The sequence below is a fragment of the Arachis stenosperma genome, chromosome 5 (genome assembly GCF_014773155.1).
Source record: "Arachis stenosperma cultivar V10309 chromosome 5, arast.V10309.gnm1.PFL2, whole genome shotgun sequence".
Taxonomy (NCBI): domain Eukaryota; kingdom Viridiplantae; phylum Streptophyta; class Magnoliopsida; order Fabales; family Fabaceae; genus Arachis; species Arachis stenosperma.
The window spans coordinates 61,829,265-61,851,017 of record NC_080381.1 but is presented as its reverse complement, the minus strand read 5'-3'; the positions used below and the strand labels follow the sequence as shown (position 1 = coordinate 61,851,017).

The window sequence follows — 21,753 nt, the reverse complement described above, 5'->3', positions numbered from 1 at the left end:
TCTGAATGGAGCATCATAGGTATTTTCTATGATGGTCTCTCTGAACTATCCAAGATGTCTTTGGATAGCTCTGCTGGAGGATCTCTTCATCTGAAGAAGACGCCTGCAGAGGCTCAAGAGCTAATTGAAATGGTTGCAAATAACCAATTCATGTACACTTCTGAAAGGAATCCTGTGAATAATGGGACTAATCAGAAGAAAGGAGTTCTTGAGATTGACACTCTGAATGCCATACTGGCTCAGAATAAGATATTGACTCAACAAGTCAATTTGATTTCTCAAAGTCTGTTTGGAATGCAAAATGCACCTGGCAGTACTAAGGAAGCTTCATCTGAGGAAGAAGCTTATGATCCTGAGAACCCTTTAATGGAAGAGGTGAATTACCTAGGAAAACCCTTTGAAAACACCTACAATTCTTCATGGAGAAATCACCCAAATTTCTCATGGAAGAATCAAGAGAGACTTCAACAAGGTTTCCATAATAATAATGATGGAAGAAACAGGCTTGGCAATAATAAGCCTTTTCCATCATCTTCTCAGCAACAGACAGAGAGTTCTAAGCAGAACCCCTCTGACTTAGCAACAATGGTCTCTGATCTAATCAAAACCACTCAAAGTTTCATGAATGAAACAAGGTCCTCCATCAGAAATTTGGAAGGACAAGTGGGTCAGCTGAGCAAGAAAGTTACTGAACTCCCTCCTAGTACTCTCCCAAGTAATACAGAAGAAAATCTAAAAGGAGAGTGCAAAGCCATAACCATGGCCGAATATGGAGAGGAAAGAGAGGAGGTGGACGCCACTGAGGAAGACCTCAATGGGCGTGCACCAATCTCCTCTGAGTTCCCCAATGAGGAACCATGGGAATCTGAGGCTCAAAATGAGATCATAGAGATTCCATTGGACTTACTTCTGCCTTTCATGAGCTCTGATGAGTATTCTCCCTCTGAAGAGGATGAGTATGTCACTGAAGAACAAGTTGCTAAATACCTTGGAGCAATCATGAAGCTAAATGACAAGTTATTTGGAAATGAGACTTGGGAAGATGAACCTCCCTTGCTCACCAAAGAACTGGATGACTTGTCTAGGCAGAAATTACCTCAAAAGAGACAAGATCCTGGGAAGTGCATGGATGAATCCATCATCCTTGGCAGACCCTTCCTGGCCACAGCAAAAGCTGTGATTGATGTTGATGGAGGTGAACTGATCATTCAAGTGAATGAAGAATCCTATGTGTTTAAGGCTCAAGGATATCCCTCTGTCACCATGGAGAGGAAGCTTGAAGAGCTTCCCTCAAATCAGAGACAAATAGAGCCCCCACAGTCAAACTCTAAGTTTGGTGTTGGGAGACCACAACCAAACTCTAAGTTTGGTGTTGAACCCCCACATTCAAACTCTAAGTTTGGTGTTGGGAGGTTCCAACATTGCTCTGATCATTTGTGAGGCTCCATGAGAGCCATCTGTCAAGCTACTGACATTAAAGAAGCGCTTGTTGGAAGGCAACCCAATGTTTTATAGTTAACTATTTTCTTTTGTTATTTTATCTTTTTTGTAGGTTGATGATCATAAGAAGTCACAAAAACAATGAAAAAAGCAAAAACAGAATGAAAAACAGGAAGAAAAATAGCACACCCTGGAGGAGAAGAAGCTGGCGTTCAAACGCCAGTAATGCTAGCTGTTGGGCGTTTAACGCCCAGTCTGGCACCATTCTGGGCGTTTAACGCCAGAAAGGGGCACCAGACTGGCGTTAAACGCCAGTAAAGGGCAACAACCTGGCGTTAAACGCCAGGAATGGGCACCAGCCCGGCGTTTAACGCCAGAAATAGCTCAAAACGTGAATTTTGATGCCACTTGGTGCAGGGATGACTTTTCCTTGACACCTAAGGATCTGTGGACCCCACAGGATCCCCACCAACCCCACCACCCTCTCTCTTCTTCACCCATTCACCAATCACCTCAACACCTCTCTCCCAAAAACCCCCCACCTATCAAATCCCACTATCATCTTCACTCCTTCATTTTCACACTCCCTAAACACTACTTCTTCCCCTTTTGGCCGAACCACAAAGCCATCTCCCTCTCCTCCATTTCTTCTTCTTCTACTCTCTTCTTTCTCTTTTGCCCGAGGACGAGCAAACCTTTTAAGTTTGGTGTGGTAAAAGCGTTGCTTTTCATTTTTCCATGACCATTTATGGCATCCAAGGCCGGAGGAACCTCTAGAAAGAGGAAAGGGAAGGCAAAAGCCTCCTCCTCCAAGTCATGGGAGATGGAGAGATTCACCTCAAGGGATGTACCTTCCTCCACAAAACTACTGGGAGCAACTGAACACCTCCCTAGGAGAATTGAGTTCCAACATGGGACAACTAAGGGTGGAGCACCAAGAACACTCCATTCTCCTCCATGAAATTAGAGAAGATCAAAGAATCATGAGAGAGGAGCAACAAAGACAAGGAAGAGACATTGAGGAGCTCAAGCACTCCATAAGACCTTCAAGAGGAAGAACAAGCCGCCATCACTAAGGTGGACCCGTTCTTTAATCTCCTTGTTCTTTATTTTCTGTTTTTCGAATTTTTATGCTTATGTTTGTCCATGTTTGTGTCTTATGATCATTAGTGTCTATGCCTTAAAGTTATGAATGTCCTATGAATCCATCACCTCTCTTAAATGAAAAATGTTTTAATCACAAAAGAACAAGAAGTACAGGATTTCAAATTCATCTTTAAAACTAGCTTAATTAGTTTGATGTGGTGACAATACTTTTTGTTTTCTGAATGTATGCTTAAACAGTGCATATGTCTTTTGAATTTGTTGTTCATGAATGTTAAAAATTGTTGGCTCTTGAAAGAATGATGAAAAAGGAGACATGTTACTGAGGATCTGAAAAATCATAAAAATGATTCTTGAAGCAAGAAAAAGCAGTGAATACAAAAAAAAAAGAGAAAAAAAAGGAGAAAAACGAAAAAAAGGGGAGAAAGAGAAAAAGAAAGAAAAAGAAAGAAATAAAGTTGTGATCCAAGGCAATAAGAGTGTGCTTAAGACCCCTGGACACCTCTAATTGGGGACTTTAGCAAAGCTGAGTCACAATCTGAAAAGGTTCACCCAAGTATGTGTCTGTGGCATGTATGTATCCGGTGGTAATACTGGAAGACAGAGTGCTTTGGGCCACGGCCAAGACTCAATAAGTAGCTGTGTTCAAGAATCATCATACTTAACTAGGAGAATCAATAACACTATCTGGATTCGGAGTTCCTAAAGAAGCCAATCATTCTGAATTTCAAAGGATAAAGTGAGATGCCAAAACTGTTCGGAGGCAAAAAGCTACTAGTCCCGCTCATCTAATTTGGAGCTAAGTTTCATTGATAATTTGGAGTCTATAGTATATTCTCTTCTTTTTATCTTATTTGATTTTCAGTTGCTTGAGGACAAGCAACAATTTAAGTTTGGTGTTGTGATGAGCGGATAATTTATACGCTTTTTGGCATTGTTTTTAGTATGTTTCTAGCAGGATTTAGTTAGTTTTTATTATATTTTTATTAGTTTTTGATTAAAATTCACTTTTCTGGACTTTACTATGAGTTTGTGTGTTTTTCTGTGATTTCAGGTATTTTCTGACTGAAATTGAGGGTCCTGAGCAAAAATCTGATCCAGAGACCAAAAAGGACTGCAGATGCTGTTGGATTCTGACCTCCCTGCACTCGAAGTTGATTTTCTGGAGCTACAGAAGCCCAATTGGCGCGCTCTTAACGGCGTTGGACAGTAGACATCCTGGGCTTTCCAGCAATATATAATAGTCCATACTTTGCCCAAGATTTGATGGCCCAAACCGGCGTTCAAAGTCACCTACAGAAATTCCAGCGTTAAACGCCGGAACTGGCACCTAAATGGGAGTTAAACGCCCAAACAGGCAGAAAAGCTGGCGTTTAACTCCAGAAAAGGTCTCTACACGAAAATGCTTCAATGCTCAGCCCAAGCACACACCAAGTGGGCCCGGAAGTGGATTTTTATGTCATTTACTCATCTCTGTACACCCTAGGCTACTAGTTTTCTATTTATAGGACCTTTTACTATTGTATTTTCATCTTTGGACATCTAGTTCTTAGATCATTGGGAGGCTGGCCTCACAGCCATGCCTAGACCCTGTTCTTATGTATTTTCAACGGTGGAGTTTCTACACACCATAGATTAAGGTGTGGAGCTCTGCTGTACCTCGAGTATTAATGCAATTACTATTGTTCTTCCATTCAATTCCGCTTGTTCTTGTTCTAAGATATCACTTGTTCTTCAACTTGATGAATGTGATGATCCGTGACACTCATCATCATTCTCACTCATGAACAAGGTGACTGACAACCACTTTTGTTCTACAAGCAACCAAGGCTTAGTGAATATCTCTTGGATTCTTTAATCGGAATCTTCGTGGTATAGGCAGGACCTGATGGCGGCATTCAAGAGAATCCGGAAGGTCTAAACCTTGTCTGTGGTATTCTGAGTAGGATTCAATGACTGAATGACTGCGACGTGCTTCAAACTCCTAGCAGGCTAGGGCGTTAGTGACAGACGCAAAAGTATCAATGGATATTATTCCGGCCTGAACGAGAACCGACAGATGATTAGCCTATGCTGTGACAGAGCATCAGGGACGTATTTTCACTGAGAGGATGGGAGGTAGCTGCTGACAACAGTGAAACCCTACACGAGCTTGCCATGGAAAGGAGTAAGAAGGATTGGATGAAGGCAGTAGGAAAGCAGAGAGACGGAAGGGAAGGCATCTTCATACGCTTGTCTGAAGCTCTTACACCAATGATATACATAAGTATCTCTATCTTTATCTTTAAGCTTTATTCGTTTATCACTATACCCATTTGAGTCTGCCTGACTGAGATTTACAAGGTGACCATAGCTTGCTTCATACCACCAATCTCCGTGGGATCGACCCTTACTCGCGTAAGGTATTACTTGGACGACCCAGTGCACTTGCTGGTTAGTTGTGTGAAGTTGTAGTAATCACAATTTCGCGCACCAAAGTCCAAACCTTCAGACAGAAGGAAGGAGAATCCCTCTATGAAGCTTGGGAAAGATACAAACAATTAATCAGAAAGTGTCCCTCTGATATGCTTTCTGAATGGAGCATCATAGGTATTTTCTATGATGGTCTCTCTGAACTATCCAAGATGTCATTGGATAGCTCTGCTGGAGGATCTCTTCTTCTGAAGAAGACACCTACAGAAGCTCAAGAGCTAATTGAAATGGTTGCAAATAACCAATTCATGTACACTTCTGAAAGGAATCCTGTGAACAATGGGACAAATCAGAAGAAAGGAGTTCTTGAGATTGATACTCTGAATGCCATACTGGCTCAGAACAAGATATTGACTCAGCAAGTCAATTTGATTTCTGAATGTCTGTCTGGAATGCAAGCTGCACCAGGCAGTACTAAGGACGCTTCATCTGAAGAAGAAGCTTATGATCCTGAAAACCCTTCAATGGAAGAGGTGAATTACATGGGAGAACCCTATGGAAACACCTATAAATCTTCAAGGAGAAATCATCCAAATCTCTCATGGAAGGATCAACAGAGACCTCAACAAGGTTTCAACAACAATAGTGGTGGAAGAAACAGGTTTAGCAATAGCAAGCCTTTTCCATCATCTTCTCAGCAACAGACAGAGAATTCTAAGCAGAACCACTCTGACTTAGCAACCATGGTCTCTGATCTAATCAAAACCACTCAAAGTTTCATGATTGAAACAAGGTCTTCCATTAGGAATTTGGAGGCACAAGTGGGTTAGCTGAGTAAGAAAATTACTGAACTCCCTCCTAGTACTCTTCCAAGCAATACAGAAGAGAATCCAAAAGGAGAGTGCAAGGCCATTAACATGACCTACATGGCCGAACTTGGAGAGGAGGAAGAGGTAGTGAACGCCACAGAGGAAAACCTCAATGGATGTCCACTGGCCTCCAATGAGTTCCCTAATAAGGAACCATGGGAATCTGAGGCTCACACTGAGACCATAGAGATTCCATTGGATTTACTTCTGCCATTCATGAGCTCTGATGAGTATTCTTCCTCTGAAGAGGATGAGTATGTCACTGAAGAGCAAGTTGCTAAATATCTTGGAGCAATCATGAAGCTAAATGACAAGTTATTTGGTAATGAGACTTGGGAGGATACACCCCTTTTGCTCACCAAAGAACTGGATGACTTGTCTAGGCAGAAATTACCTTAAAAGAGACAAGATCCTGGGAAGTTTTCAATACCTTGCACCATAGGCACCATGACCTTCAAGAAGGCTCTGTGTGACCTAAGGTCAAGTGTGAACCTCATGCCTCTCTCTGTAATGGAGAAGCTAGGTATCTTTGAGGTACAAGCTGCAAGAATCTCACTAGAAATGGCAAACAATTCATGAAAACAAGCTTATGGGCTAGTAGAGGATGTTCTGGTGAAGATTGAAGACCATTACATCCCTACTGATTTCATAGTCCTAGAGACTAGGAAGTGCATGGATGAATCCATCATCCTTGGCAGACCCTTCCTAGCCACATCAAAGGCTGTGATTGATGTGGACAGAGGAGAATTGATCATTCAAGTGAATGAAGAATCCTTTGTGTTTAAGGTTCAAGGATATCCCTCTGTCACCATGGAGAGGAAGCATGAAGAGCTTCTCTCAAAATAGAGTCAAACAGAGCCCCCACAGTCAAACTCTAAGTTTGGTGATGGGAGGCCACAACCAAATTCTAAGTTTGGTGTTGAACCCCCACATTCAAACTCTAAGTTTGGTGTTGGGAGGTTCCAACATTGCTCTGAGTATCTGCGAGGCTCCATGAGAGCTCTCTGTCAAGCTACTGACATTAAAGAAGCGCTTGTTGGGAGGCCACAACCAAATTCTAAGTTTGGTGTTGAACCCCCACATTCAAACTCTAAGTTTGGTGTTGGGAGGTTCCAACATTGCTCTGAGCATTTGTGAGGCTCCATGAGAGCCCACTGTCAAGCTACTGACATTAAAGAAGCGCTTGTTGGGAGGCAACCCAATGTTATATTTAATCTATTTCCCTTTGTTATTTTATGTTTTTTGTAGGTTGATGATCATGAGAAGTCACAAAATCAATTGAAAAAGCAAAAACAGAATGAAAAATAGAAAGAAAAACAGCACACCCTGGAGGAAGAACCTGCTAGCGTTTAAACGCTAGTGAAGCTAGCAAATGGGCGTTTAACGCCCAGTCTGGCACCATTCTGGGCGTTTAACGCCAGAAAGGGGCACCAGACTGGCGTTAAACGCCAGAAAAGGACAAGAAGCTGGCGTTAAACGCCAGAAATGGGCACCAGCCCAGCGTTTAACGCCAGAATTGGCACAAAGAGCAATTTTTGCTCGCCATTTGGTGCAGGGATGACTTTTCCTTGACACCTCAGGATCTGTGCACCCCACAGGATCCCCACCTACCCCACCACCCTCTCTCTTCTTCTTCACCCATTCACCAATCACCTCAACACCTCTTCCCCAAAAACCCTTCACCTATCAAATCCCATCTTTCTCTTCACCACTCACATCCATCCTTCATAAACCCCCACTCACCTCACCATTCAAATTCAAACCACTTTCCCTCCCAAACCCACCCTCCCATAGCCAAACCCTACCCCTCTCTCCACCCCTATATAAACCCATCTTCACCCCCTCATTTTCACACAACCTAAACACTACTTCTACCTTTGGCCGAATAACAAAGCCATCTCCATCTCCTTCATTTCTTCTTCTTCTACTCTCTTCTTTCTTCTTTTGCTCAAGGACGAGCAAACCTTCTATGTTTGGTGTGGTAAAAGCATTGCTTTTTGTTTTTCCATAACCATTTATGGCATCCAAGGCCAGAGAAACCTCTAGAAAGAGGAAAGGAAAGGCAAAAGCTTCCACCTCCGAGTCATGGAAGATGGAGAGATTCATCTCAAGGGTGCATCAAGACCACTTCTATGAAGTTGTGGCCATGAAAAAGGTGATCCCTGAGGTCCCTTTCAAACTCAAAAAGGGTCAACTTTGATCAAAGGTTGGACCAAGTCCTCATAGACATTTGTGAAGAGGGCGCTCAATGGAAGAGAAACTCAAGAGGGAAGCCAGTTCAACTGAGAAGGCATGACCTCAAGCCCATCACTAAGAAAAGGATGGAGCAAACAAGAGATCCCACTCATCATGAAATCCCTGAGATGCCTCAACGGATGCACTTTCCTCCACAAAACTATTGGGAGCAAATCAACACCTCCCTAGGAGAATTGAGTTCCAATATGGGACAACTAAGGGTGGAGCACCAAGAACACTCCATTCTCCTCCATGAAATTAGAGAAGATCAAAGAATCATGCGAGAGGAGCAACAAAGACAAGGAAGAGACATTGAGGAGCTCAAGCACTCCATAAGATCTTCAAAAGGAAGAACAAGCCGCCATCACTAAGGTGGACCCGTTCTTTAATTCCCTTGTTCTTTATTTTTCTGTTTTTCGAAAAATCATGCTTATGTTTATCTATGTTTGTGTCTTGTGATCATTAGTGTCTTAGTGTCTATGCCTTAAAGTTATGAATGTCCTATGAATCCATCACCTTTCTTAAAAAAATGTTCTTAATTGAAAAAAGAGAAGAATTGCATGAATTTTAAATTTTATAACAGATTAATTATTTTCATGTGGTGGCAATACTTTTGTTTTCTGAATGTATGCTTGAACAGTGCATATGTCTTTTGAATTTGTTGTTCATGATTGGTTGGCTCTTGAAAGAATGATGAAAAAGGAGACATGTTACTGAGGATCTGAAAAAATCATAAAAGTGATTCTTGAAGCAAGAAAAAGCAGTGAATACAAAAAAAAAAAAGAAGAAGCGAAAAAAAAAAGAGAGAAAGAGAAAAAAACGAAAAAAAGGAGAAAGAGAAAAAAAAAGAAAGAAATAAAGTTGTGATCCAAGGCAAAAAGAGTGTGCTTAAGAACCCTGGACACCTCTAATTGGGGACTCTAGCAAAGCTGAGTCACAATCTGAAAAGGTTCACCCAATTATGTGTCTGTGGCATGTATGTATCCGGTGGTAATACTGGAAGACAGAGTGCTTTGGGCCACGGCCAAGACTCATAAAATAGCTGTGTTCAAGAATCATCATACTTAACTAGGAGAATCAATAACACTATCTGGATTCTGAGTTCCTATAGAAGCCAATCATTCTGAATTTCAAAGGATAGAGTGAGATGCCAAAACTGTTCAGAGGCAAAAAGCTAAAGCCCCGCTCATCTAATTAATACTGATTTTCATAGATGTTTTTGGAATTCATTGCATATTCTCTTCTTTTTATCTTATTTGATTTTCAGTTGCTTCGGGACAAGCAACAATTTAAGTTTGGTGTTGTGATGAGCGGATAATTTGTACGCTTTTTGGCATTGTTTTTAGTATGTTTTTAATAGATTTAGTTAGTTTTTAGTATAATTTTTATTAGTTTTTAGTTAAAATTAACTTTTCTGGACTTTACTATGAGTTTGTGTGTTTTTCTGTGATTTCAAGTATTTTCTGGCTGAAATTGAGGGACCTGAGCAAAAATCTGATTCAGAGACTGAAAAGGACTGCAGATGCTGTTGGATTCAGACCTCCCTGCACTTGAAGTGGATTTTCTGGAGCTACAGAAGCCCAACTTGCACGCTCTCAATGGCGTTGGAAAGTAGACATCCTGGGCTTTCCAGCAATGCATAATAGTCCATACTTTGCCCGCTATTTGATGGCCCAAACCGGCGTTCCAAATCAGCTCAAGAATGCCCGGCGTTAAACGCCGGAACTGGCACAAGAATGGGAGTTAAACGCCCAAACTGGCACAAAAGCTGGCGTTTAACTCCAAGAAGAGTCTCTACACGAAAATGCTTCAATGCTCAGCCCAAGCACACACCAAGTGGGCCCGGAAGTGGATTTTTCTGTCATTTACTCATTTCTGTAAACCCTAGGCTACTAGTTCTCTATATATAGGACCTTTTGCTATTTGTATTTTCATCTTTTGATCACTTTAGATCTCTAGATCATCTTTGGATGTCTAGTTCTTAGATCATTGGGAGGCTGGCCATTCGGCCATGCCTAGACCTTGTTCTTATGTATTTTCAACGGTGGAGTTTCTACACACCATAGATTAAGGTGTGGAGCTCTGCTGTACCTTGAGTATTAATGCAATTACTATTGTTCTTCTATTCAATTCAGCGTGTTCTATTTCCAAGATATTCATTCGCACTCAAGAACTTGATGAATGTGATGATTATGTGACACTCATCATCATTCTCACTTATGAACGCGTGACTGACAACCACTCCCGTTCTACAAGTAAACAAGGCTTGAATGTTTATCTCTTGGATTCTTTAATCGGAATCTTCGTGGTATAAGCTAGAATTGATGGCGGCATTCAAGAGAATCCGGAAGGTCTAAACCTTGTCTGTTGTATTTTGAGTACGATTCAATGATTGAATGACTGTGACGAGCTTCAAACTCGCGATTGTAGGGCGTTAGTGACAGACGCAAAAGAATCATTGGATTCTATTCCGACATGATCGAGAACCGACAGCTGGATAGCCGTGCCGTGACAGGGTGCGTTGAACATTTCCACTGAGAGGACGGGACTGTAGCCATTGACAACGGTGATGCCCAACATACAGCTTGCCATGGAAAGGAGTAGGATTGGATGAAGACAGTAGGAAAGCAGATCGACGGAAGGGACAAAGCATCTCCATTCGCTTATCTGAAATTCTCACCAACGAATTGCATAAGTATCTCTATCTTTATCTTTATGTTTTATTCATATATCATTCATAACCATTTGAGTCTGCCTGACTGATATTTACAAGGTGACCATGGCTTGCTTCATACCAACAATCTCCGTGGGATCGACCCTTACTCGCGTAAGGTTTATTACTTGGACGACCCAGTGCACTTGCTGGTTAGTTGTGCGAAGTTGTGTTTATGCCATGGTATTGAGCATCAAGTCTTTGGGGCCATTACTAGGGATTATTTGAGTTGTGAAATGTAGTGATCACAATTTCGTGCACCAAGTTTTTAGCGCCGTTGCCGGGGAATTAAATGTCCTAACTACAGTTTCGCATTTGTTCCCTGCAATAACAGTGCCAAGTTTTGATCCGGCAACAACACCAAGCTTTTGGCGCCGTTGCCGGGGATTGTTTCGAGTATAGACAACTGACGGTTCATCTTGTTGCTTAGATTAGGTATTTTTCAGAGTTCTTAAGAATGAATTCTAGTGTTTCAAGGTGATGATCTTATCATCACCAAAGCTGATTGATTCTCATCAATTTAGCTCTTGAATGCAATATCCTGCTGAAGCTTGGCTATCCATGTCTAATTTCTTTAGACTGAAGCTTTAGACTAACATTGCATGATTCCTGGAATTCTCATTAAGAATTTTGATACCTTTATTTTCTTTTCCACTTAATTTTCGAAAAATCCAAAAAAAAATTACAAAATCATAAAAACCAAAAATATGTTATGTTTCTTATTGAGACACTAGTTTCATTTCAAGTTTGGTGTCAATTACATGTTTCTGTTCTTCTTGCATTCATTCATGTGTCTTCATTAATCTTCAAGATGTTCTTGATGATTTCCTTGCTCTGATCTTTGAATTCTCTTGACTTGAGTGTTTTGTTGTTTCTCATATGTATTCTCATTTTGTTAGTGTCAGTAGTATACAAACTGCTAAGTTTGGTCTCTTGCATGCATTGTTATTTGATTTTAGTTGCATTTTGATTATTCCTCATTATTAAAAATCCAAAAATATTTTTAATTTGTGTCTTTTCAAGTCAATAACACAGAGAATTGAAGATTCAGAACATACAGCAGAGGAATTATACAGAAAAAGCTGGGCGTTCAAAACGCCCAGTGAAAAAGGCAAACTGGCGTTTAAACGCCAGCCAGGGTGCCTGGCTGGGCGTTTAACGCCCAAAAGGGTAGTGTTTTGGGCGTTAAACGCTAGAATGTGCACCATTCTGGGCGTTTAACGCCAGGATGGCACAAGAGGGAAGATATTGTTTTTAATGCAAATTTTTTTTCAAGTTTTCAAAGTTTTTCAAAATCAAATCTTTTTCAAATCATATCTTCTCAATCAAATCTTTTTCAAAATCAATTTCTTTCCTTTTTCAAAAATACTTGCTATCAATTAATGATTTGATTCAATAATTCAAGTATGTTGCCTTTTCTGTTGAGAAAGGTTTAATGTTTGAATCATATCTTTTCTTGTTAGCCAAGTCATTAATTTTTTTTTTAAAATCAAATCTTTTTAAATTGTTTTTCAAACCATATCTTCTCAATCACATCTTTTTAAAACCATAACTTTTAAATCACATCTTTTTCAAAAAAGTTTTCAATCATATCTTCTTCAAAATCTTTTTCAAAATGTTTTCTTAAAATCTTTTACTTAATTTTCGAAAAATCTCTTCCCCTCTTCTCACATCCTTCTATTTATGGAGTACCACTCCTCCTCAATGCACAATTCGAACTCTATCTCACTAAGTTCGAATTCTTCTACCTCTTCCTTCTATTTTTCTGTTCCTCTGACACCTCAAGGAATCTCTATACTGTAACATAGAGGATTCCACATTTTCTTGTTCTCTTCTCTTTCATATGAGCAGGAGCAAAGACAAAAGCATTCTTGTTGAGGCTGAAAGGACCTTGAAGCGAAAGCTAAGAGAAGCTAAGGCACAACACTCTATAGAGGATCTAACAGAAATCTTCAAAGAAGAAGACATGGCAGCCGAAAACAACAACAACATAAACATTGCAAGGAAGGTGCTGGGTGACTTTACTGCACCTACTCCCAACTTATATGGGAGAAGCATCTCTATCCCTGCCATTGGAGCAAACAACTTTGAGCTTAAGCCTCAATTAGTTTCTCTAATGCAACAGAATTGCAAGTGGCTTAGGTGCTTCGCCAAGTTCCCTGGTATTGTTGAAAGAACTCTTATTTCTTCGCCATGGGTGATCATGCGGCAAATAGCAGCGATGACCCATATAGCAATGCTTGTGTCCATGTTTCAGCCTCTTAGAACTAGTTTCCCTGTGGCAAAACGCACATGCTAGTGCACCTATAGTGCATAGGCTGGATAATCATTTATTGTCCATAAAACTACAGCAGACAACTTAAAGTTCCATTTCTGAACCACATCAAATGTTTCAACACCCCCTTCCCACAATTCTTTCAACTCTTCAATTAACGGTTCTAAGTATACATCAATAGAATTACCAGGGGATTTAGGGCCTGGAATAAGTAGAGATAACATCCAATTTGAATGTTTCAAAACCATCCAAGGAGGATAGTTATATGGAATGAGAACAACTGGCCAAGTACTATAGGAAATGTTCATATTGCCGAACGGATTGAATCCATCACTAGCAACTCCAAGCCTGATATTTCTAGCATCACGTGCAAACCATTCGTGCTCCTCATCAAATGTCTTCCACGCCATCGAATCTGCTGGGTGTTTTAGGACTCCATCGTCAAGTCGTTTCTCTTTGTGCCACCTTATTGCTAGTGCTGTTTCTTCACACATCAAGATCCTTTGAAGCATATGTTTTAACGGAAAGTATCTTAGTATCTTCTAGGGTACCTTCTTCCGTAGGTTATACTTTTCATTCCCCTTCCCCTTCACCCATCTAGATTGCTTACACTTTGGACATTCATCAAGACCAGCGTATGCTTACCCCCGAAACAAAATGCAATCATTCACACAAGCATCTATCTTCTTGTAATCTAATGCCAAATCTTGAATCACTTTTCGAGCATCATAAAATGAAGTTGGACAAGAATTTTCCTTTGGAAATATGCTTTTTAGAAAGAGCAACAAAGCATCAACTGAATTGTTACTCCATCCATAGCGACATTTCATTTGAAACAACTTGACAATGAAAGATAACCTTGATATCCCACTGTCCGGATACATGTTTTGCTCATAATCCCTCATTAGCCTCTGGAACCTTTTTGCCCCCTGATGAGGTTCTTCTTCTATATTTTCATCTACGTTGGTAGCGAAATCTCTCGGCGTCTCCCCTAGTGTTTCTCCTCTAAAGATGTTATACAACATCTCATAAGTAGCAGAATCATTCTCCCTTTCACAATCAATTTCATTTAGATCAGACATATCTATAGTGGATGTATCTTGAAGTATTTCACCATGATGCACCCATGTTTTATAAGAGGTCACTATCCCCCATTGGCGCACATGATGATGAACTTCATTTCTAAATTTTAACATAAAAGTGTTGCATTTGGGACAAGGACAACGTATTTGATTTTTCACACCGGGTTGAGAGAAAAGCAATATCCAAAAATAATTCATCGAGGCACTTCCTAAACTCAGGAGTACGCCTATCAAAATTAACCCAATATTTTTGGTAATTGACCATTGGACTAATTTCTATAGGAGACGAGAATGGATAGAAGGATGTAAAGAGTGAAAAAAGAAAGCAGCATGACATAACATAGCATCACAGCGGCTATCACTTTCAAAATCACCAAAAAAGTGCAAACAATAGAATTAAAATAATAAAACCCAGAAACAAAAAATAGAACAAACATATCAACTCTCCAAATAACCTGAAAATCAGATAATCAACCATGTTACACACCAATACTTTCAACCACGACAACATCAGCATAATCAACTAACAATATTTTCAACCACAATATCGGCAAAATCAAGGTTCAATATTTCAGCTAAGATTATCAACTAACATCATATTTAACAATACTCAAATAAACTGAAGTTACCTTTAGTAGAAACTTAATCGGACCAGACCAGACCAGCAAGAGAAGAAGGACAGCTGAATCAGACCAGCAGAGGCAAAGGACAACGCTGGATGAGTAGAGCAGCATAAACTATCCTAAATCAATGCAATGTAAAATACACAAAATTATTAACAAAATTTAATCAATATCTCTATGTTACTAAGGATCAAATAGTTACCTACTTTACTCAATTCACAAACACAAAGGTATAAAAAAAATATTGGAACAGAGTAAAAAGAAAGCATAGGCTAATAACACTAATATAGTCAAACAGATATAAAACTAATATTTTCAGTCACAACATCAGCAGAATCAAGGTTCAATACTACTTTAAACTGGACTTACCTTTAGCAGAGGAGACGATCGGAGCAGACTGGCAGCAGTCCAACGAAACACGACAGAACCAGAAGAAATTAAAGAATGCAACACAACACTAGAAGAAGACCCTTTTTTTAAATCTTCATCATTTCACTATCAAACTAGGAGACAAACTTTTTAGTGCTAATAAAAGTTTCTTCTGCTTTATTATGTAACTCAGGTTTTCCAACTTTAGTATACAAGTCTCAAGAAAGGAAAAAGAACAAACAGAACAAGATATTAAATCATTTAGTTTTACATACAAATACAGTTAGGAATTAGCATCAATTTTTCTCTTCTAAACCTACAATAAAACAGCAAGAATGAAGTCCACAAAATTAATATACAATAACTACATATTAGAAAAAAAACACCTCTAGCTGAAGAATGTCAGAAGCAGATCCAAACTCAGCACTCAGCGACGGGTCGGGGCCGTTCCACCGTTGAAGACGCAGGCCACCGGCGAGGAGAGGTGACTGTATGATCAGAGCTTTGGCATGAGCAGAGCATCGGCACGAACAGGGCACAGCCAGCAGAGGACTCACCCAACAAGACGACCACAGAAACGGAGGTAGCAAAAACAGAAGAGGCACAACGCGGAGGCAGAGAAGGCGGAAGGCAGCGGAGCTAAGACGGCCTCGACGATACAGACGGAGGTGAGCAGTGGCGCTGACAAACCAGATTCGACCAGCGACTTGAGGACCACGACGCCACCGGAGACGTCTCCGAGGGGCTACGCCGGTGACTCTTCCTCCGGTAGCAGCACCTTTTTCCCTCGCAGATAGGGTTTGTTGACGGCGCGATGGGTTGAGAGTGAGTGAGTGTGAGGCTTCGAGTGACGTGGGGGAATGGGGGAAACTTAGGGTTTTTTTACCATTTTACATTCGCTAGCTATTAGCCCTTGTTTTTTTTACAATGCATTTAATTTTTTACATTTTTTGGAATATTTTTAATTATTGTTATTTATATTTATAAATTAATAAAAAAATTTAAATTTCACAAATTAGTTTTAAGTTATCTTAAAATTCTGATTATTAAAAATTATATACTAATTTTCTAAAGGCATCTAAATTAATATTTACATCATTTAAAAATTAATGAATATGTAAAAAATAATCTATAAAATATATTTTAAAAGAATTATATAAACAATTTTTTTTAATTTCTGAAACAAAATAAAATTATTTTAAAAAATATAAAAAAAATTTTAATTCTTAAAGTTTTTAACATTTTGAAAAAAAAAAGTTATAAATTATACATATATTTTGTGACACAAAATAAAACTTGTTACAAACAATGTTAAATTTGGTAACAAATTAATTTTTTGTTACAAATTAATTTGAGTTTTTCAGACAAAAAATATTTTGTTACAAAATATTTGGATTTTTTGAAACAAAAAATCTATTTTGTTATAAAATACTACGAATTTTTGCAACTACTTTACTTTTTGTTACAAAACATTACAATATTTTGTTACAACACACCACCACGTTACAAAAACTACCATCATTTGTAACAAAATAAAATATATTGTTACAAAATATCTGGATGTTTTGTAACAACTTGTAATGATGTTACAAAACATACTTTTTTTGTAACAATCAGCAACTATTAATACAAAAAATGGTTTTTTGTAACAATTTTTAATTTGATACAAAATTTTTGTTACAAATGTTCCATTTTCTTGTAGTGTATCCATTGATGCTCAAAGCCTTGGATCTTTTTTTACCCTTGCCTTTTGGTTTTAAGGGCTATTGGCTTTTTCTGCTTGCTTTTTCTTTTTTTTCTTTATTTTTTAGCCACTTTTTTTTTCACAAGCTTTTGTTCTTCACTACTTTTTCTTGCTTCAAGAATCATTTTTTTTTTATTTTTCAGATTATCAATAACATTTCTCTTATTTCTTATTCTTTCAAGAGCCAACAATTTTAACATTCATAAACAACAAGATAAAAAATATGCACTGTTTAAGCATTCATTTGGAAAACAAAAAGTATTGTCACCACATCAATATAATTAAACTAAATTCAAGGATGAATTAGAAACTCATGTACTTCTTGTTCTTTTGTGTTAAAAACATTTTTCATTCAAGAAAGGTGAAGGATTCATGGAATTATTCATAGCCTTAAGACATAGTTACTAATCACTAATGATCATGTAATAAAGACTCAAAACATAAACAAACATGAAGCTTAAAATTGAAAAACAGAGAAATAGGAACAAGGAAGTTAAGGAATGAGTCCACCTTAGTGATGGTGGCATCTTCTTCTTGAAGGACCAATGATGTCCTTGAGCTCCTCTATGTCTCTTTCTTGCCTTTGTTGCTCATCCCTCATAGCTCTTTGATCTTCTCTAATCTCATGGAGAATGATGGAGTGCTCTTGGTGCTCCACCCTTAATTGGTCCATGTTATAACTCAAGTCTTCTAGAGAAGTGTTGAGTTGTTCCCAATAGTTGTTTGGAGGAAAATGCATCCCTTGAGGCATCTCAGGAATTCCTTGATGATGAGCTTTCTCATGTGTCTCTTGAGATACATGAATGGACTCTCTTGTTTGCTCCATCCTCTTCTTAGTGATGGGCTTGTCCTCTTCAATGAGGATGTCTCCTTCTATGATAACTTTAGCTGAGTAGCATAGATGGCAAATAAGATGAGGAAAAGCTAGCCTTGCCAAGGTGGAGGGCTTTTCGGCTACTTTGTAGAGTTCTAGAGAGATGACTTCATGAACTTCTACTTTCTCTCCAATTATGATGCTATGGATCATGATGGCCCAATCCACAGTAACTTCAGATCGGTTGCTAGTGGGGATGATGGAGCATTGGATGAACTCCAACCATCCTCTAGCCACAGGCTTAAGGTCCAGTCTTCTCAATTGAACCGGCTTGCCTTTAGAGTCTCTTTTCCATTGAGCTCCTTCAACACATATGTCCATAAGGACTTGGTCTAACCTTTGATCAAAGTTGACCCTTCTAGTGTAGGGGCGTGCATCTTCTTGCATCATAGGCAAGTTGAATGCCAACCTTACATTTTTCGGACTGAAATCTAAGATAATTCTTTGGATTCGAGTTCATACTTTGATCATGGTTCCTAGTGATCCATTCATTAGCATAAACTCTTGAACCATTAAGATTCCGACTTGTTGAATGGGGTTGGTTAGAACTTCCTAACCTCATCTTTAAATCTCATGTCGAATCTCCGGATACTCATTTTTCTTGAGCATGAAAGGGACCTCAGGGATCACCTTCTTCTTGGCCACAACTTCATAGAAGTGGTCTTGATGGACCTTTGAGATAAATTTCTCCATCTCTCATGACTCGGAGGTGGAAGCTTTTGTCTTCCCTTTCCTCTTTCTAGAGGTTTCTCCAACCTTAGGTGCCATAAGTGGTTATGGAAAAACAAAAAGGCTATGATTTTACCACACCAAACTTAGAATGTTGCTCGCCCTCGAGCAAAAGAAGAAAGAATAGAAGAAGAAGAAGAAGATATGGAGGAGAGGGAGAGAGATGTGTATTCGGCCAAGGGGGAGAAGAGAGGGTGGTGTTGTGTGAGAATGAAGAAGGATGTAGGGGTTTATATAGTGGAGGGAGAGGGGTTTGGTTCGGCCATTTAGGGTGGGTTTGGGTGGGAAAGAGATTTTGAATTTGAAGGTAGGTGGGGTTTGTGGGGAAGAGTGGATGGATGTGAGTGGTGAAGAGGTGATGGGGAAGAGAGATTGAGGTGATTGGCGAAGGGTTTTTTTGGGGGAAGAGTGTTATTGGATTGTGTGAAGAAGAGAGAGGGTGAGTTGAGGTAGGTGGGGATTTTGTGGTATCCACAGATCCTGAGGTGATCCTGTGGGGTCCACAGATCCTGAGGTGTCAAGGATTTATCATTCCTATACCAATTAGGCGTGTAAAATGCCCTCTGCATGCAATCCTGGCATTTAACGCCAGGTTGATGCTTGTTTCTGGCGTTAAACGCCAGCTCAATGCTTGTTTTGGCCGTTCAACGCCAATCTGCAGCATATTTCTGGCATTGAACGCCAATTCTATGCTTGTTTCTGGCGTTTAAAGCCAGCTCTCCTCAGGGTGTAATCCTGGCATTTAAACGCCAGACTGTTGCTTGTTTCTGGCATTCAACGCCAGATTCATGCTTTGTTATGGCGTTGAACGCCAGCCAGATGCTCCTTACTGGTGTTTAAATGCTAGTAAGCTCTTCCTCCAGGGTGTGCTGTTTCCTTTGCTATTTTTGATTCTGTTTTTAATTTTAGTATTTGTTTTGTGACTCCACATGATCATGAACCTAATAAAACATAAAAGAACAATAAAAATATAGATAAATAAAAATTGGGTTGCCTCCCAATAAGCGCTTCTTTAATGTCAATAGCTTGACAGTGAGCTCTCATGGAGCTTCACAGATTTTCAAAGCATTGTTGGGACCTCCCAACACCAAACTTAGAGTTTGAATGTGGGGGTTCAATACCAAACTTAGAGTTTGGTTGTGGCCTCCCAATACCAAACTTAGAGTTTGATTGTGGGGGCTTTGTTTGACTCTGTATTGAGAGAAGCTTATCGTGCCTCTTTTCTATGTTTACAGAAGAATAGCCTTGGGCCTTAAACACAAGGTAGTCCCCATTCAATTGAAGGATTAATTCTCCTCTGTTAACATCAATCACAGCTCCTGTTATGGCTAGGAAGTGTCTTCTAAGAATGATACATTCATCCTTCTCCCTCATAGTGTCTAAGATTATGAAATTAGCAGGGATGTAAAGGCCTTTAACCTTCACTAACACATCCTCTACCATTCCATAAGCTTGTCTTATTGACTTGTCTGCCATTTCTAATGAGAATGTGGCAGCCTGTACCTCAAAGATCCCTAGTTTCTCCATTACAATGAGTGGCATAAGATTTATATCTGACCCCAGGTCACACAGAGCCTTCTCAAAAGTCATGGTGCCCATGGTACAGGGTATTAAGAATTTACCAGGATCTTGTTTTTTTTGAGGTAAAGTTTGTTGAACCCATGTATCTAGTTCACTAATGAGCAAGGGAGGTGCATCTTCCCAAGTCTTATTACCAAACAACTTGGCATTCAGCTCCATGATAGCTCATAGATATTGAGCAACTTGCTCTCCAGTTACATCTTCATACTCTTCAGAGGAAGAATAGTTTTCAGATCTCATGAATGGCAGAAGGAGGTTTAATGGAATCTCTATGGTCTCTATGTGAGCCTCAGATTCCATTAGGTCCTCAATATGGAACTCCTTCTTGTATGGGAGACGTCCTATGAGGTCTTCCTCATTGGGATTCACGTCCTCCCCTTCCTCTCTAGGTTCGGCCATTTTGATTATGTCAATGGCCTTGCACTCTCTTTTCGGATTCTCTTCAGTATTGCTTGGGAGAGTACTAGGAGGAGTTTTATTGATTTTCTTACTCAGCTGGCCCACTTGTACCTCCAAATTTCTAATGGAGGACCTTGTTTCACTCATGAAACTTAAAGTGGCCTTAGACAAATCAGAGACTATATTTCTAAGCTAGAGGAGCTCTGCTCAGAACTCTCTGTCTGTTGCTGAGAAGATGATGGAAAAGGCTTACTATTGCTAAGCCTGTTTCTTCCACCACTATTAAAGCCTTGTTGGAGCTTTTGTTGATCCTTCCATGAGAAGTTTGGATGATTTCTCCATGAAGAATTATAGGTGTTCCCGTAGGGTTCACGTATGTAATTCACCTCTGCCATTACAAGGTTCTCAGGATCATAAGCTTCTTCTTCAGAAGATGCCTCTTTTGTACTGTTGGATGCATTTTGCCATCCATTCAGACTTTGAGAAATCATGTTGACTTGCTGAGTCAACATTTTGTTTTGAGCCAATATGGCATTCAGAGTATCAATTTCAAGAACTCCCTTCCTCTGAGGCGTCCCATTACTCATAGAATTCCTCTCAGAAGTGTACATGAATTGGTTATTTGCAACCATGTCAACAAGTTCTTGAGCTTTTCCAGGCATTTTCTTCAGGTGAATGGATCCACCTGTAGAATGGTCCAGTGACATCTTAGAGAACTCAGATAGACCATAATAGAATATATCCAAAATGTCCACTCTGAAAGCATGTCAGAATGACACCTTTTGGTCATCTTCTTGTATCTTTCCCAAGCTTCATAGAGGGATTCACCATCTTTCTGTTTGAAGGTCTGAACATCCACTCTAAGCTTGCTCAACTTTTGAGGGGAAAAGAACTTAGCCAAGAAGGCCGTGACCAGCTTATCCCAAGAGTCTAGGCTATCTCTAGGTTGTGAGTCCAACCATGTTCTAGCTCTGTCTCTTACAGCAAAAGAGAAAAGCATGAGCCTGTAGACTTCAAGATTTACTCCATTAGTCTTAACAGTCTCGCAGATCTGCAAGAACTCAGTTAAAAATTGATAGGGATCTTCTGATGGAAGTCCATAAAACTTGCAGTTCTGTTGCATTAGAGCAACTAGTTGAGGTTTCTTCCATGTTCTGTTTGCTCCAATGGCAGGGATTAAGATGCTTCTTCCATCAAATTTGGAAGTAGATGTAGTATAATCACCAAGCATCCTCCTTGCGCCTCCACCATTGTTATTGGGTTCGGCCATGTCTCTTTCTTTTTCGAGATTCTCTATAAGGTTT

The 21,753-nt window shown here is 39.6% G+C and overlaps 1 non-coding gene across 1 annotated transcript; it reads left to right on the top strand.

Annotated features, from left to right (window-relative positions):
• The first annotated feature begins 21,213 nt into the window (after positions 1 to 21,213).
• On the top strand, positions 21,214 to 21,317 carry LOC130983447 (small nucleolar RNA R71). Its single transcript, XR_009087438.1, has one exon. It is a non-coding gene; the product is annotated as a small nucleolar RNA R71 (small nucleolar RNA).
• The last annotated feature ends 436 nt before the right edge of the window (positions 21,318 to 21,753 follow it).